The following is a 16,900-nucleotide window of genomic DNA, read 5'->3' as shown; positions in this document are numbered from 1 at the left end:
TTCATTTACACGAGCAGATGCAAACGAGAAGCTTCTAAACTGGTTACAGTGCTGTGTACAGAGACACACTGAAGAATATCCCATCCTCAGTGATCATTTACCCCCTAAAAACTCAGATTTTATTGGGCTGGCAATGTTGAGCTTTAAAAATGTGCTGTATTATTAAAAGTGCAAATGCTGCTGGCTGATGGACTGGTATGGTTTTGATTTATGATAAAGGTTTAAAGAAGCCATGCTGCTGTAGAAGTGGTCTTCCATGTCACAGTAGTAACTGTTATTGATTTGTTTTAAAACAGACCAAATGCTCTGATGACACTTATCTGTTTTGTAGCACCAGTCAGAAATAAAATTGGGGTGGAGAACTTAAATTATAACTGAAAATGGCCGCAGAGGTTGGTGATGTTATGGGGGGGAAATCAGTGCAGTGATGGGTAGTTGGCAGGGGCCTGGGACTCAGGCGATTGCTGGGTCAGAATTAATGGAGAAAGAGGGAGAGACAGGATTGGGTCCCAGAGAAACAACGCTGCTATAGAGAGACAAGGCCTTCTGCATTACACACCCTGTGTTCACGTAAGACACCCCTCAGATACTGAACAGAATACTCTGACCACGTAGCTCTATCAGCAGGAAGATCTACGTAGAAGCGAAATGAAGTTGCGGGAGTGTCAGTGTGATGAAGGATGTTGTGTGGTAGTGAGCAGTTCTGGAGTGGAAACGAGAGCAGCCTCCCCATGCAATAATCTCAGACAGCACACTTCTGAGTGGCTGCTTCACTGCAGAGGCACCAAGCCCTCAGCTGCTCCAGGGTCTTGGTAATAAAGGTCAAACAACTGTGTGTACTCATGTGTACCACAGGAAGAAAGCTTTACTGAAAGCTTCAACTCACTGAAAACACTGTGCACACCTGTCCTCAACCATGCTTCCAAAATCCACTGCAGATCAGTTAATTGAGTCAAGGCCTGACTCCAGTCCAAACACAAGACCTTCACTCTTGCCAAGGGTTGCTATCCTTGTCGAGGTTTCCTGAGGTAGTCATTATACATGGAGTAGAGGACACCTGGAAAAGATAGGAAGTCGACATTACTGTGCTGCTGCGACAGGCTTTCTGGAATTTTAACATCACAGTTTGTGCTTGCTCCAACATTGACCAGAAGTCCTGACTTGCGTCTCCACTCTGCTCATTTGACCGAGGAACAATGATGAATGACAACAAGCCTTTCGTAAGGAAGGCCGAGGTCAACCATAGTTCCTACCTGTAATCGTTTTCAAACATGGAAGTCTGCATGGGAGAGAACCTGGGTGAACACAGGACTTGTTTACATGGGAGATCTTCGACAGTGGTGCAGCGAGTACAGCCGCTGCGGGTTCAGCCCTATCTCCCCCTGGGTCCCATGCGATCTAACCTTCCAGACTAGCCTGCCATGAGGGACCTTGTCAAAGGCCTTGCTGAAGTCCATATAGACAACATCCACTACCTGACCCTCATCTACCCTCTTGGGCACCTCCTCGAAGAACAAGATATCTGACAGACACGACTTCCCACGCACAAAGCCGTGCTGACTGTCCTGAATCAGACCCTGAATCTCCAAATGTTGGTAGATCCTGTCCCTCAGAATCCCCTCCAGCAATTTACCCACCAATGATGTCAGACTCACCAGCCTGTAGTTTCCTGGCTTGTTTTTGCTTCCTTTTTTAAACAATGGCACCACATCAGCTACTCTCCAGTCCTCCGGAACCTCACCCGTGGCCAGAGATGAAGCAAAAATCTCTGCAAGGGCCTCCGCAATTTCTTCTCCAGCTGCCCCAAGGTCCGAGAATGCACCAGGTCAGGCCCTGGGGACTTATCCACCTTAACGCACTTTAAGGCCTCCAGTACCTCCTCCCTGCTAATTCGTATGTGGTCCCAGACATCACTACTCATGTCCCCCATTTCCTGAGTTTCCATCATTTTCTCCACAGTAGAAACTGAAGAGAAATCTTCATTAAAAATCTCTCACACTTCCTCTGGTTCCACACACAGACGGCCATGCTGATCTTTAAGGGGACCCATTCTCTCCCTAGCCACCCTTTTACTCTTAAATATACCTGTAGAATCTCCTGGGACTTGTCTCACCTCGCCTGCCAGATCCTTCTCATATCCCCTTTTTACCCTCTTAACTTCTCTGTTAAGGTGCACCCCTGTACGTCTTGTAGTCATCAAGGGATTCACCAGTTCCCAATTGCTTATGTACAGTGGCTGCCTCCCTCTTTTTAACCAGAGCCTCAATATCTCTTATCAAACAGGGTTCCCGAAACCTGCCAGCCTTGCCCTTCACCCTGACAGGAACATGCAGGCCCGGAACTCCTGACATCCCATGTTTAGAGGCCTCCCACTTGGCGGACACTCCTTTCCCTGCAAACAATCTCACCCAATTAACCTCTGCAAGATCCCACTTAATGGCTGCAAACTTTGTTCCGTCCCAGTTCAGGACAGTAAGCTGTGAACCAGTCGTATCCTTCTCCAGAACTACTTTAAAACTAACAAAATTATGGTAACTGGACCCAAAGTGCTCACCGACAGACACTCCCACCACTTGCCCTACCTCATTCCCCAGGAGGAGATCCAGTGTTGCACCCTCTATATATGGATAAAGGAAGCTTTCTTGGACATGTTTCGCAAATTGCCTGTCCAAGCACAGATACAAAGCAGCACTCACACACTGTAAGACAAGAGCAGAGAAAGGAGGTGGGAAGAGACAAAAGCAGAGAAACAGGAAAAATTAGTTCAGAGAGTGAGACACACACACACACACAGAGGACAGAAAACAAGAGAGACAAAGAGAGAAGCAATGAGCACAGGAGACAGCAAGAAACGCTTGATAAAGACAGAATGTGTGCATAAGGAAAGACAGGGATATATTCAGAAAGGAAACCAGGGAGCAAGAGAATCAGAAAGGGATTGATAGAGTGAGACAGAGAGAGTGGAAAGGACAGTGAGAGAATAAGAGAGAAAGAAAGAGAGAGGGGAAAAATGTAAGAGGAAGAAACAAATCCAGGAAAGGGGAGGATAAAGCTGTTGAAAGTATGAGCCTATACTCAAACCCTCTCATAATAAATACCAACATACAAGTTGCCTTCATAATCACTCCTATTCCATGAAGAACTCCAATAGATCAGTCAAACAGGATTTCCTTTCCTTAAACCCATGGTGACTGCTCAATCCTATCATGCTTTTCTAAGTGTATTGTTGTTATGTCCTTCACATTTTCCCTCCCCATTACGTTGGCAGTTCCCTGTTTTCTTTCTGTCTCCTTTCTTAAACAGTGGGGTCACATTTGGCACCCTCCAATCTATGGAATAATTCCAGAATCTATAAAATTCTCAGAGATATAAGGTGAAACCTAACAGCATAAATGGCAGTGATGCCTCACTCCCTGATGAGCTCAACGCCTTTTATGCACACTTTCAAAGGGACAATAACACTACACCTGTGCAAATCCCCACAGCACCTGGAATCCCTGTGATCTCTGTCTCGGAAGCCAATGTCAGAACACCCTTCAAGAGGGTGAACCCTCACAAGGCATCAGGCCCCGACAGTGTGCCTGGCAGGGTACTGAAAATCTGTGCCGACCAACTGGCTGGAGTGTTCAAGGACATCTTCAACCTCTCACTGCTGCAGTCGGAGGTTCCCACCTGCTTCAAAAGGGCATCAATCATACCAGTGCCCAAGAAGAGCGGGGTGAGCTGCCTTAATGACTATCGCCTGGTAGCACTCACACCTTTGGGAGGTTGGTCATGGCTAGAATTAACCCCTGCCTGGGCAAGGACCTGGACCTGCTTCAGTTCGCCTACCACCACAACAGGTCTACAGTGGACACAATCTCACTGGCTCTCCACTCAGCGTTGGAGCACCTAGACAACAGTAAAACATACATCAGGCTGCTGTTTATCGATTACAGCTCAGCGTTCAACACCATCATCCCCTCAGTACTAATCAACAAGCTTCAAAACCTGGGCCTCTGTTCCTCCCTCTGCAACCGGATCCTCAACTTCCTTATCGGGAGACCACAGTCAGTGCGGATCGGTAGTAACATCTCCTCCTCACTGACAATCAACACAGGCGCATCTCAAGGATGCGTGCTTAGCCCACTGCTCTACTCTCTCTATACTCAGGACTGTGTGGCTAGACACAGCTCAAACACCATCTATAAATTCGCCGATGACACCACTGTTGTGGGCAGAATCTCAGATGGCGATGAGGAGGCGTACAGGAGTGAGATAGATTGGCTGGTTGAGTGGTGTCGCAACAACCACCTCACACTCAATGTCAGCAAGACCAAGGAATTGATTGTGGACTTCAGGAAGGGGAAGTCAGGAGAACACACACCAGTCCTCATTGAGGGGTCAGCGGTGGAAAGGGTGAGCAGCTTCAAGTTCCTGGGCGTCAACATCTCAGAGGATCTATCCTGGGCCCAACACATTGATGCAATCATGAAGAAGGCACGCCAGCGGCTCTACTTCGTTAGGAGTTTGAGGAAATTCGGTACGTCACCAAAGACTCTTGTAAATTTCTTCGCAAATTTCTACAGATGTACAGCGGAGAGCATTCTGACTGGTTGAATCAGTATGGAGGCTCCAATGCACAGAATCACAAGAGACTGCAGAGGGTTGTAGACTCAGCCAGCTCCATCACGGACACAACCCTCCCCACCATCGAGGACATCTTCAAGAGGCGGTGCCTCGAGAAGGCAGCATCCATCACTAAGGACCCTCACTATCTGGGACATGCCCTCTTCACGTTACTACCACTGGGGAGGAGGTACAGGAGCCTGAAGACCCAAACTCAATATTTCAGGAACAGCTTCTTCCCCTCCGCCATCAGATCTCTGAACGGTCCGTGAACAATACCTCGTTATCCCTTTTTTGCACTATTTAGTTATTTTTGTAACTTATAGTAATTGTTGTGTCTTTGCACTGTACTGCTGCCACAAGACAACACATTTCATGACATATGTAAGTGATGATAAACCTGATTCTGAGATGATGAACAATGCCCCCATTATGTCTATAACCACCTTTTTCAAAACTCTGTAATGAGGGTGGCAGAGGCTATAAGCTTGGGATCTATGTAAGGAGCTTCTTATCAAAGCCATTCAGTCAGGTGGATGACAGAAGTCCATCAAGGTCCCTGAGTGAAGCATGGGGCAGCTCATTTTACTGCCTGCTCAGTATATCAGATTGATGCTGTGATCCTGCATAAAGACTCTCCCACTATTTCCTGAAAGTGCACTTCCCATGGAGAAATTGGAAGATTTTCCAAAACAAAATCAAGAAAAAGGAAAGGAGGGTGGTTTAAGAAAATAAAGTACAGAAATTTCTCACTCCCGAAATATTGACGAAACTCCAAAAATGCCCCCTTGGAATATTTGTGGAGGGGATTCTTTGGCAGCCTGAGAAATGGTTAAGTGAATGCTCATCTCTTACCCAACGTCATTGCTCCAACCACAAAGCCTTGAGCAGCCACTCTCATGTGGATTAGATGCAGTGACATCTTCTGTTCTGTTTTGCGCAGTCTGTGTAAACCCAATGCCACAATAGCAAGGCATCCCGCAATACCTGGCTCAAGGAAAACCACAGCAAATCAAAATACTTGTATAGATGCAATGAAGCATTGTGCCTTTCCCGTCCCACTCCCACCCCACAACACACAGTCCCTGAGAGCCCTCCCCCACCAGTGCTACATCTGGCAAAAGACAGATAAAATATCAAAATATACACCAGCTTGTGTACAAAACTACACTAAATTGAATGGGCCAGGTAACATGACAGCAAAACAACTCTCAAACTTCCAGCTGAAGCTAGTGTTTTGTGCTGAACAGCTTGTGAGCAGGAGCGAGAATGCTTCTCACAACCCTCCTGTCAGTTGCACTCTCACCTCAATGCCATCACATGTTGACCCAAGCTCCAGATCCCAATCCTGAACCTCACAACCTGCAATCTGCCACAATGCCCACCTACCCTATCACCAAGCCCTGAAATGTCCTTACAGCCCAGCAAGCAAATGTGAAAGATAAAAGTGGAAATGTTTGTGTGTATTTTCAGCCAATGTGTCAAGTGGAGGATTCCACTCAGCCTTTTCAAATGTTCTTAAGGTCATACCTACTACAGTCCAAGTGGGGTAAACCAAATTAAGTTCCAATTCAGATCTGGCTGTGTGCACTGAACACAGTAAAGGCAATAGAGGTTCCAACAACATTTCAGCTGTCGAGTTTAGGACTTGCACACCAGATCTAGTTCCTCCCCATCCACGCTTTCAGTTATCTACCCAATATATACTTATTTAAAATGAAAATTTAACACAGGTCTCCTCCCAGGGGTGTACTTTTTATATTTATTCATTTAGCAGGATTTGGACATCACCTTCACGAACCTCTGCATTCCTTCTGGTGAAGGTGCTCCCACGGTGCTGTTGGGGAGGGAGTTCCAGAGTTTACACACGATGATGATGAAGGACGAGTGATATATTTCCAAGTCAGGACAGTGTGTGACTTGGGGGGAAACCTGCAGGTGGTGGTGTTCCCCTGTCCACACCGCCCTTGTCCTTCTTGGTGGTACAGGTTTGGGAGGTGCTGTCAGAGTAGCCTGGGTGAGTAACTGCAGTGCATTTTGTAGGTTGTACACACTGCAGTCACTGTGTGCCGGTGGTGGAGGGAGGGAGTGATTGTTTTTGGGAGGGGGGCGGGTGCCGATTGAGCGGCTGCTTTGTCCTGGGTGGTGTCGAGCTTCCAGAGTGGTGTTGGAACTGCACTCACCCAGGCAAGTGGGGAGTGTTCCAACACACTCCTGACTTGTGCCTTGTACACTGTGGAAAGGCCTTGGGGTGTCAGGAGACAAGGGGAATTGATGGACATGTGCGAGAGAAAGAGTAGCCCACAGGGCTACAAAGCAATAAGGAGGGGGAATGGGACCGGTGGGGTTTCCTCTATCGGCATGAACTCAATTTGCTAAATGGCCTCCTGTGTTGTAATAATTAAGTAAATCACTCGCCACAGGATCCCCAGCCTCTGACCTGCTCCTGTAGCCACAGTATTTATGTGGCTGGTCCAGTTGAGTTTCTAGTTAATTGGTGACCCTGCTCCCCCCACCCGCACCCTCCTCCCCCCCCACCCTCCCAACCAGGAAATCAATGGTGGACAATTCAATGATGGTCATGCCATTGAACATCAAGAACAGGTTTTTAGACTCTCTCTTGTTGGAGCTGGTCATTGCTTGGTATGTTTGTTACTTGCCACTTATCAGCCCATCCCTGAATGTTGTCCAGGTCTTGCTGCATGCAGACCATGGGCTGCGTCATCTGCTGAGGAGCTGTGAATGGAACTGAACACTATGCATCATCAGTGAACATCCCCACTTCTGAGCTCCTGATGGAAGGTCAGTCACTGAAGGTGGTTGGGCCCAGGACACTGCCCTGAGGAACTCCTGCAGTGATGTCCTGGGGCTGGGATGGACAATTGACCTCTGACACCCACAACCTCTGGAGTGTTTTCCCCCATAATGCCCAATGACTGTATTTAAAATTATAAGGAGCATAGATAGGATAGATTGTCAAAATCATTTTTCCATTGTAGGGGTATCAAAAACACAAGGGTATAGGTTTAAGGTAAGAGGGGCAAGCTTTAAAGGGGAACTGAGGGTAAGGTTTATTTTACACAGAGAGTGGTTAATATCTGGAATGTGCTGCTGGAGCAGGTGGGTGGAATCAGATGCAGTCACTAAGTTTAAGATGCATTCGGACAGGCACTCGAACAGATTGGGCACAGACCTGATGTGGGCAAATGGGATCAGCATAGATGGGCAAAAGGTTCTGCATGGACGTGGTGGGCCGAAGGGCCTGTTTCTGTGCTGTACCACTCTGGGACTCTGATTTCAGTTTTACTAGGTTGCTTTAATGCCACACTTGGTCAAAGCTGCCCTGATGCCATGGGCAGCCACTCCCAGATCACCTCTGGAATGAAGCTCTTTGCTCCACGTTTGGACCAAGGATATGATAAGGTCAGGAGCCATCTGGTCTTGGTGAAGGCTAAACTGAACTAGCAATTGGCAAGTAAGTGCTGCTTGATAGGACCGTCAGTGATACTTTCCATCACTTTACCGATAATTGAGAGCAGAGTTAATGGGTGGCAAATAGCCAGATTGTACTTCTGCTTTCTGTGGACAGGACATACCTTGGCAAATTTCTGCACTGTTGGGTAGAAGCTTGTGTTGTAACTGTACTGGAACAAGTTATCTCGAGGCACTGCCAGTTCTGGAGCACAGGTCTTCAGTACTACAGCTGGGATGTTGTCCAGTCCCATTGCCTTTATTGTATCCAGTGCTCTCAGTTGTTACTTGATAACAATGACACTTGATAACGCAGAGTTTAAAGCTTGTTTTGCAGGTAAGAACTTCTTTTTGAGACCCAGCAGACTTAGCAGCAAAAGGGAGGAGCTTGCAGAATTTAAAACTTGTTTTACAGGTAGCCAGGCTCTAGGAGAGCAGGCATTTTGAGAGTGGCCGTGTTGGAGTTCGAAGCGCAGCGTTTGAGGTCAAAGTGCTAGGGCTTTAGTTGTGAGACTTCGGCAAAGAGGGTGAGCAGAAGTAAGAGTCAAGGTAAGCACAGGTGAGGTCTGTCAGCTTTAGTGTTCACACTTGGTGGTCAGTCAGGGCAGTCAGTGGTCTGCTCCTCCTGCAGGATGTGGGAGATCAGGGAGACTTCCAGTGTCCCTGAGGACTTCACCAGTGGGGAAGTGTGACCAGCTGCAGCTCCTGACTGACCATGTGAAGGAGCTGGAGTTGGAGCTGAACTCACTTAACATCATCTGGGATGCTGACAGCACCATAGACAAGAGTTTCAGTGAGGTGGTCACACCAAAGGTACAGGCTGCAGATAGTTGGGTGACCACCAGGAAAGGTAGAGGGGGTAGACAGGTAGTCCAGGATTCCCCTGTGGCGATTGCCCGAGAAAACAAGTATACTGTTTTGTGGGGGGGGGGGGGGGGGGGGGGGGGTCCGTGGGGTGGGGAGTGACTGTTCAGGAGAAAGCAGCAGCAGTTGCAGGTCTGTGGCACCATGACTGGCTCCGAGGCTCAGCAGGGAAGGGTGAAGGCAGAAAGGACTTTAGTGACAGGAAACTCGATAGTTCGGGGGAGAGACAGGAGATTCTGTGGCCGCAGAAGGGACTCTAGTATGGTGTGTTACCTCCCTGGTGCCAGGGTCTGGGATGTCTCTGAGAAGTTGCAGAACATTCCCAAAGGGGAGGGTGAGCAGCCAGAAGTTACTGTGCACGTTGGCACCAATGACAGAGGTAGGGAAAGGGATGAGGTCCTGTGGGGTGAATATAGGGAGTTAGGGAGGAGGTTAAAAAGCAGGACCTCAAGGGTAGTACTCTCTGGATCACTCCCTGTGCCCTGTACTCCCTGTGCAGGAAAGGGAGGAAGGGGATTTGCATTTCTGATTAAGGAGAACGTCCAGCAGTTGTCCGAGATGAACTTACTGAGGGATCGTCCAGTGAGGCTTTATGGCTGGAGCTGAGAAATAAGAAGGGGATGATCACCTTGCTGGGATTGTACTAGAGGCACCCAATTAGCCGACGGGAATTAGAGGAACAAATATGCAGGGAGATTGCAGAAAGTTGCAAGAACAGTAGGGTTGTCATAGTAGGGGACTTTAACTTTCCTAACATAGACTGGGTTAGTCATAGTGCTAAGGGCTTCGATGGGGTGGAATTTGTTAAGTGTGTTCAGCAAAGTCCCCTCACGCAATATATAGAGGGCCCTATCAGAGAGATGGAAAAGCTCGACCTACTCTTGGGAAATGCAGCGGGATGCTGCTCGACCCGCTGAGTTCTTCCAGCAGATTATTTGTTGCTCCAGATTCCAACATCTGCAGTCTATGATGTCTTCTATAGAAGACCCTAATAGGGAGAAGGCAAAGCTCGACCTACTCTTGGGAAACAAGGCAGAGTAAATGAGTCAGTGGGGGAGCACTTTGGGATCAGTGACCACAGTTCTATTAGTTTTAAACTAGTTATGGAAAGGGACAGATCTGGTCCACAGGTTCAAGTTCTAAATTGGGGCAAGGCAAATTTTGACCGTATTAGACAGGAACTTGCAAAAGTTGAGTGGAGTAGGTTGTTTGCAGGTACAGGGACATCTGGCAAGTGGGAGGCTTTTAAACGTGAGATATTGAGAGTTCAAGGTCTGCACATTCCTGTTAGAGTGAAGGGCAAGGATGGCAGGGGTAGGGAACCCTGGATGACAAGGGATGTTGAGGATCTAGTCAGGAAGAAGGAGGAGGCATGGGTCAGGTACATGCAGCTGGGATCAAGTGAATCCCTGGAGGAGTACAGGGGATGCAGGAGTGTACTCAAGAAGGAAATCAGGAGGGCACAAAGGGAGCACGAGAGAGCTTCGGCAGAGAAGATTAAGGAGAATCCAAAGAGATTTGATGTGTATTAAGGGAAAAGGAGTAACTGAACAGAGAACAGGGCCCCTCAAAGACCAAAGTGGACATCTCTGTGTGGAGCCGTAGGAGATGGGCGAGGTCCTCAATGAGTATTTCTCCTCTGTTTTTACCGTGGAGAAAGACATGAAGACTTTGGACCTTGAGATAGTTAATGGGGAGATGTTGGGGACAGTCTGCATTACAGCAGAGGAGGTGCTGGGTGTCTTAAAACACATGAAGGTAGGTAAATCTCCAGGGTCTGATCAGGTACATCTAAGAACACTGTAGGAAGCTGGAGAAGAAATTGTGGGAGCCCTGGCTGAGATATATGCATCATTGTTAGCGACGGCTGAGGTGCCAGAAGACTGGCAGGTGGCGAATGTTGTGCCTTTACTTAAGGGCAGCAGAGTAAAACCTGGGAGCTACAGACCAGTAAACCTGACATCTGTGGTAGGTAAGATTTAGAAGCATTTGCAAAGTCTGGGGTTGATTGGGGATAGTCAGCACTGCTTTGTGTGTGGGAGATCATGTCTCATGGATTTGATTGAGTTTTTTGAAGAAGTAACCAAGAAGGTCGATGAGGGCAGGGCAGTAGACATGGTCTATATGGGCTTCAGTAAGGCCTTTGATAAGGTTCCGCATGGTAGGCTGCTATGCAAAGTAAGATTGCATGGGATCCAGGGAGAGCTGGTTAATTGGATACACAGACATAGAGCCAACAGATGGGAGCATACAGGCAGTTAAAAATATCCTTGGAAAAAGCCCTGACCCTGACAGAGCAGACGAGGCCTTCGTTGAATTCCTTTATCTGAGCCTGACAAAGAATGCTTTGAATTCAACAATGAATTCTACTTAGAAGTCAATGGGACAGCGATGGAAAAGAAATTTTCCCCGGCTTATGCCAACATATACATGGCAGATTGGGAAGAGACAGTCTTCCCGAAGTGCCCCAGGCAACCCATGTGTTACTACAGGTACCTAGAATACATTTGGGAAGTGTAGACACATACAGAGAGAGAGAGTTAGAAGAATTCATCCAGATCCTTAACAAGCATTACCCTGCCATAAAAGTCAAAGCCACAACAAGTAGGGAGAAAATGGACACCACCGTTTTTAAATTAGCATGAGAGAATGGGAGGCAAACATTAACAGACACCCATACCCTCCTACACATGACAAGACACCATCCAAAACACACATTCAGGGGCATCATCAAATCACAACTGACTCGCATTCATTGCATTTGCACCAGGGAGGAGGACTTCAACCAGGCTACTACTGCCCTCTTCACTGCATTTAGACAGAGAGGTTACTGTAAACAAGAACTCAGGCACATTAAATCAGACTTTGAAAGGTCTAACAAACCCCAGGCCATAGAGTAGGACCACACCTAAGCTACCATTGATAATAGGGTATAGCAGATGACTCTCAATATCCACAACACTGTTAAAACCCACTTTGAACAACTCAAGGCACACTTGGTCAGTAATACAGTAGTGTAAGCCTTTAAGAGAGCCAAAAATCTAAAGGACCTCTTGGTTAGTACAAAGCTACGCACTGCCCCAAACTGTGGCAAAAGGCAAAGCATACATAAGAGGGCCACAGGAAAGAGAGCCCAGATACAACAGAGGATAACTTGTTAGCAACAGAATCTAGTCTGTGCAATTCAATGCAAACAGTGCCACACTTTATACATAAGAATGAAAACCTGTGAAGTGTGTGGATGGAGCCAGGAAGGGGAAGGGGATGAAGATGGCTGAAGAGGGGCTGGGGGGAGGGAGGTGAGGGTTAGGGTTATACAGCGACAGACCTGCCCCCACCAGTACAGCACACCTGAATCGAGAGCTGGATTTTGGCCTGCATCTGGACGAGCCCACAAAATCACACACAGACGCAGACTGAATGAATTGTTCCTTCTTCCCTGCAGCAGCAATGAGACATATACATGGCCCATACAGTACCAGACTGAGTGAATCATACTCGTTTACCTGCTGTGTGGTGTACCTGTGTGAATGTTATCGAGACACACACAGGTTATAAAGAAACTGACACTGAGGCCTATGCCAACGCCATTCTTTTTCACCTCCTGTATACTGTGTATAGAAAATGGTGCTAATTGAGCCACACAGCAGTAGCAATCAAAATTCTTAGGTTTTACAGATCATGAACTACACTGAATGTTTAAAAAAATTGTGAATGCTGGAAATCTGAAGTAAAAACAGAAAACGCTGGAAACACTCAGTAGGTCAGGCACATCTGTGGAAACAGAAAGTTAACATTTCAGGTCAAAAAGCCTTCAGCTCTCAGTTCCCAGCTCCCAGGGATGCAACCCCATCAATTCTCCTTTGATTTTTTTGCTATTTACCTACACTAAGGAGTAATTTAAACAGTCAATTAACTTACCAGCACGTTTTGGATTTGGGAGGAAACCAGAGCACTCATGTGGTCAAGTGGGAGAACATGAAAACTCCACACAGAGCGCGCCGGAGGTCAGGATTGAACCAATTGCCCTGGAGCTGTGAGGCAGCGGCTCTACCTGCTGTGCCACTATGTCACGTTAAAAGTTAACTCTGTTTCTTCTTTCACAGATGCTGCCTGGCCTGTTGAGAATTTCAACATTTTCTGTTCTTGCATGAATTACATTGCCTGTTTTAAAACCCAAATAGACTCATACCTATTGGAATGAATGGTGATTCCTTTGACTTTCTCAGAAGCTTGGAACTTTCGTTGTCATCCTGAGATGAGGACCAAGGATTATTAGATGATGACATTATTTCCTAAGAAAGAAAACTGAATGAATAAAATAGACAAAACGCTGAAATAAAAAGCAACTTGCCCATGGACTATAAGAGGGTCATTAATTTTATCCGCTCAGTATAATCATGAACTCTAGGAAGAGGGAGCGAATCATTTCTGAGAAAATTTGGGAGCCCGAACAGTTGAGCGGTTGCTCAGTTGACATTCCCATGGACCCAGCAACGCAGCACAATTGTGCCCTATAAAGTAACTGATGACTTAAATCCATATTTACCTTTCTCCTTATAAATATCTTAACAATTAAGACAAAAAAATGGCATTATAATGTCCATATCTCTTTTTATTGAGACTCCTGGGTGAAGAATCGAGGCCCATCAGCAAGGTTAAAGAGAATAAAGTGCAGGAGAGAAATGCAGAAATAAACTAATTAACTGTAGCTTATTGACAAGTCTGGGTTTTGAAATCCTTTAGGCCATGGGAAGAAGGAATATGAAATGTCAGGTGAATGCAGCAGGTTGTTCAACTACATTATGGACCCTGACCCTTTAGATGACCATTTCTTGAAGCAACAATAAAACCCATGATTAATTAGACTAGAGGGAGGATCGTCCCTTTAGTGGTTATCCCTGTGGGAAATACCATAGTTAAACATGATGGTGCGTTTCAAGTACTAAATTCCATCTACCATTGCTCTACCCATTTTACCAACTCACCAATATCATTCTGTACCCAAAGACTACCTTCCTCACTAATCTTTGTTTCATCTGCAAACTTACTAATCATACCTCCAATGTTCACACCCAGATTGTTAATGTATAGAATGAACAGCAAGGGTCCTAATACTGACCTTTGTGGTACATCACTAGTCACAGGCTTCCAATCGCAAAAATAGCCCTCCACTGTCACCCTCTGTCTCCTATCACCAAGCCAATTTCTGACCCAATATAATCAGCTGTGTTCTGACGGTAGTGTTCCTCATAGCTGTCTGAGCAACAGTTAATTTCCTGCAATTGCAATTTAATCAAAAGCATAGGTGTTCCCAAGAGGGATCTAATCTATTTAATTCAATTCAAACATCCTATTTGAACTATGGAGATGAAAATCTTTAGATTTTTGATTCCTAACAACACAATGAGATATGGGTTAAAGGATTTGCACAGATTGGTTAAGAGCTGATTGGTGGAACAATCTCAAGAGATGAATAGGAGATCCTGTCCAGCTGAGGCAGGAAATGGGAAGCTGACACCAGATGAGTATTATGACCGATTTATTTCAAGGCCAGTCAATCAGTGTAATCACATCAGAGGCTTGAAATGAAAGCCTCGCTTGCCACTGCATCGAAATACAGCAATACTTTTATTGTTACATTAAGAGTTCAGCATCCACTCTGCGTGCTGTAAACAGTGAATTAGAGGGAATGTACTGGATGATGTAGGAAACATGTGAGCAGAAGGTGCGTTCCTTTACTCATGGTACATTAATTATTCTTTTGAAGTTTAATTTGGAAAGAGTATGTTGGAGCGCATAAGGGCTTGTGTGACAGAATGCAGCAGAGAGGCACCATTACATGTCATCAATGCAGAAAAAGATAAAAATGCATTTTTTTTCGTTCTGATTCGACTTAACGCAGCAATCAAAACATTGCATTAATGTGGAGAAGGGAAACTGGTTAAAGGCGAGAAGATTCCTGGCCTTGTTGAGGCAGGGAATGGGGCTGAATTAACTATTTGGTGAATGACAGCGGAGTTCAGAGGACGTGTGTCAAGGGGGGAGGGATGGACCGGCAGGGAACCTGTATCGCAGAAACTAAAGAATGATATAATAATAACGGCGGCCCACATCATAAGCAAACCACATGCTCTGCGCTCCAACCCTTCACTGCTGAAGATTCCCCGCCTCCTCTACCGGAGCTTTCCGTCGCTTCTCCGGGGCCTCGATCTGAACCGTCCCTCAGTTGCTCGGCCGCAGCATCACCGCTGATGATCTTCGGTGATGCGCCTTCCTATTGGCTTCTGCCATCTCACCGCAACGGGCCGCACGGTTGCTGGGAAACGATTCACCAAGCGTCATCAGCACCAGCGATCGATTGATTGGCCGAGAACTTCGGGAGGGAACCGGCCCCTCCCGCTCCCCACACACCCAATCCCTCCATCTGACACAGCGGCAGCCGACCCCATGGGGTTTATTGTATCCACTGAGGTACATGGAGGCAGATTATCAGAACATGAGAAACAGGAGCAGGATGTTTTTATGTTTATGCCTGGCCCTTCAAGCCTGCTCCGCCATCCATTAACATTATGGCTAATCTTCCACTCAGCTCAATTTCTTGCACCCTCCCTATATCCTGCGACGCCCTATATACCCAGAAATTCATTGATCTCTGTTTTGAATGAACTCAATGACGGAGCCGACGGAGCCTCCGCAGCCCTCCAGCGTAAAGAATTCCAGAGATTCACCACCCTCTGATGAAGAGATCAATCCTAAATGGCCATCCCTTACTCTGAGACTGTGACCGCTGGTTCTAAACTCCTCAGCCAGAAGAAACATCCTCTCTTCATTCAGCCTGCAGAGTCCTCCAACAATATGTAAATTTCAAAGTGATCTCCCCTCATTCTTCTCCTCTAGAAACTACAGTCCCAGTCTATTCAACCTCTCCTCATATGGCAAACCTGCCATCCCTGAAGCCTGGAGAATCTTCACTGCACTCCCTTTGTGGCAAATACATCCTTCCTTAGGTAAGAAGAGCAAAACTGTCCACAATGTTTCAGGTGTGGTCTTACTGTAGGTGAGTCCTTTAAAGGACCTTCGATTTGTGATCAATCTCTTCAATGAAACACCTGCATCTCAGGGTAAGAGATCTGTTTATCCAAATTAAAACGTTAGTAGGTTAGCAACTGGAGGGATTCAGTAGGTCAGCAAGTAGAGAGGTTGAGGGGAAGGTACAAGTTAGGCCAAGTAAGTATGAAAGGATGGACAGGCAGGGCCAGGTTAATGAACATGGTGAGGCTGATGGGCTGAAGTGTCTTCAATGCAGGGAGTGTTAGATGTACACAGAACACAGACGAGTACAGCACAGGAACAGGCCCTTTGGCCCACAATGTTGTGCTGAACTAATTAAACTAGTAATTAAACATCTAACTAAACTAATCCCTTCTGCCTGCACAATGTCGATATCCCTCCATTCTCTGCACATTCATGTGCCTGTCTAACAGCCTCTTAAACCCCTCTATCTTATCTGTCTCCACCCCCACCCCTAGCAGCATATTCCAGGCACCCACCGCTCTCTGTGTAAAAAAACTTGCCCCACACATCTCCTTTGAACTTACCCCCTCTCACTTTATATGCATGCCCTCCAGTATTGGACATTTTGACCCTAGGTAAAAGATACCGGCTGTCTATGCCTCTCATAATCTTATAAACTTCCATCAGGTCTCCCCTCAGCCTCTTGCTCCACAGAAAACAACCCAAGTTTGTCCAACCTCTCCTTATAGCACATGCCTTCTAATCCAGGCAGCATCCTGGTGAACTTCTTCTTGCACCCTCTCCAAAGCCTCCACTCCTTCCTGTAATGGGGTGACCAGAATTGAATGCAATACTCCAGATGCAGCCTAACCAGAGTTTTATAAAGCTGTAACTTAACTTCCTGACTCTTGAACTCAGTGCCTCGACTAACAAAGGCAAG

General features: G+C 46.6%; 1 long non-coding RNA gene across 2 annotated transcripts in view; it reads right to left on the bottom strand.

The window, feature by feature from the left end:
* Window positions 1-312: 312 nt before the first annotated feature.
* LOC127567055 (uncharacterized) overlaps window positions 313-16,900 on the bottom strand; it is a 30,662-nt gene continuing 14,074 nt past the window's right edge. Inside the window, exons 1-4 of one of the 2 annotated variants that reach the window (XR_007955838.1) lie at window positions 15,124-15,255; window positions 13,136-13,238; window positions 5,464-5,595; window positions 313-1,057 (exon numbers count right to left, since the gene is read on the bottom strand). This is a non-coding gene — a long non-coding RNA (uncharacterized LOC127567055). Of the gene's footprint in view, window positions 1,058-5,463; window positions 5,596-13,135; window positions 13,239-15,123; window positions 15,256-16,900 lie in introns of those variants that run through there. The other variant, XR_007955837.1, reaches the window with a different exon arrangement.

Source organism: Pristis pectinata, chromosome X (assembly GCF_009764475.1).
Source record: "Pristis pectinata isolate sPriPec2 chromosome X, sPriPec2.1.pri, whole genome shotgun sequence".
Lineage (NCBI taxonomy): Eukaryota > Metazoa > Chordata > Chondrichthyes > Rhinopristiformes > Pristidae > Pristis > Pristis pectinata.
This window is presented reverse-complemented; position numbering and strand designations above follow the sequence as displayed.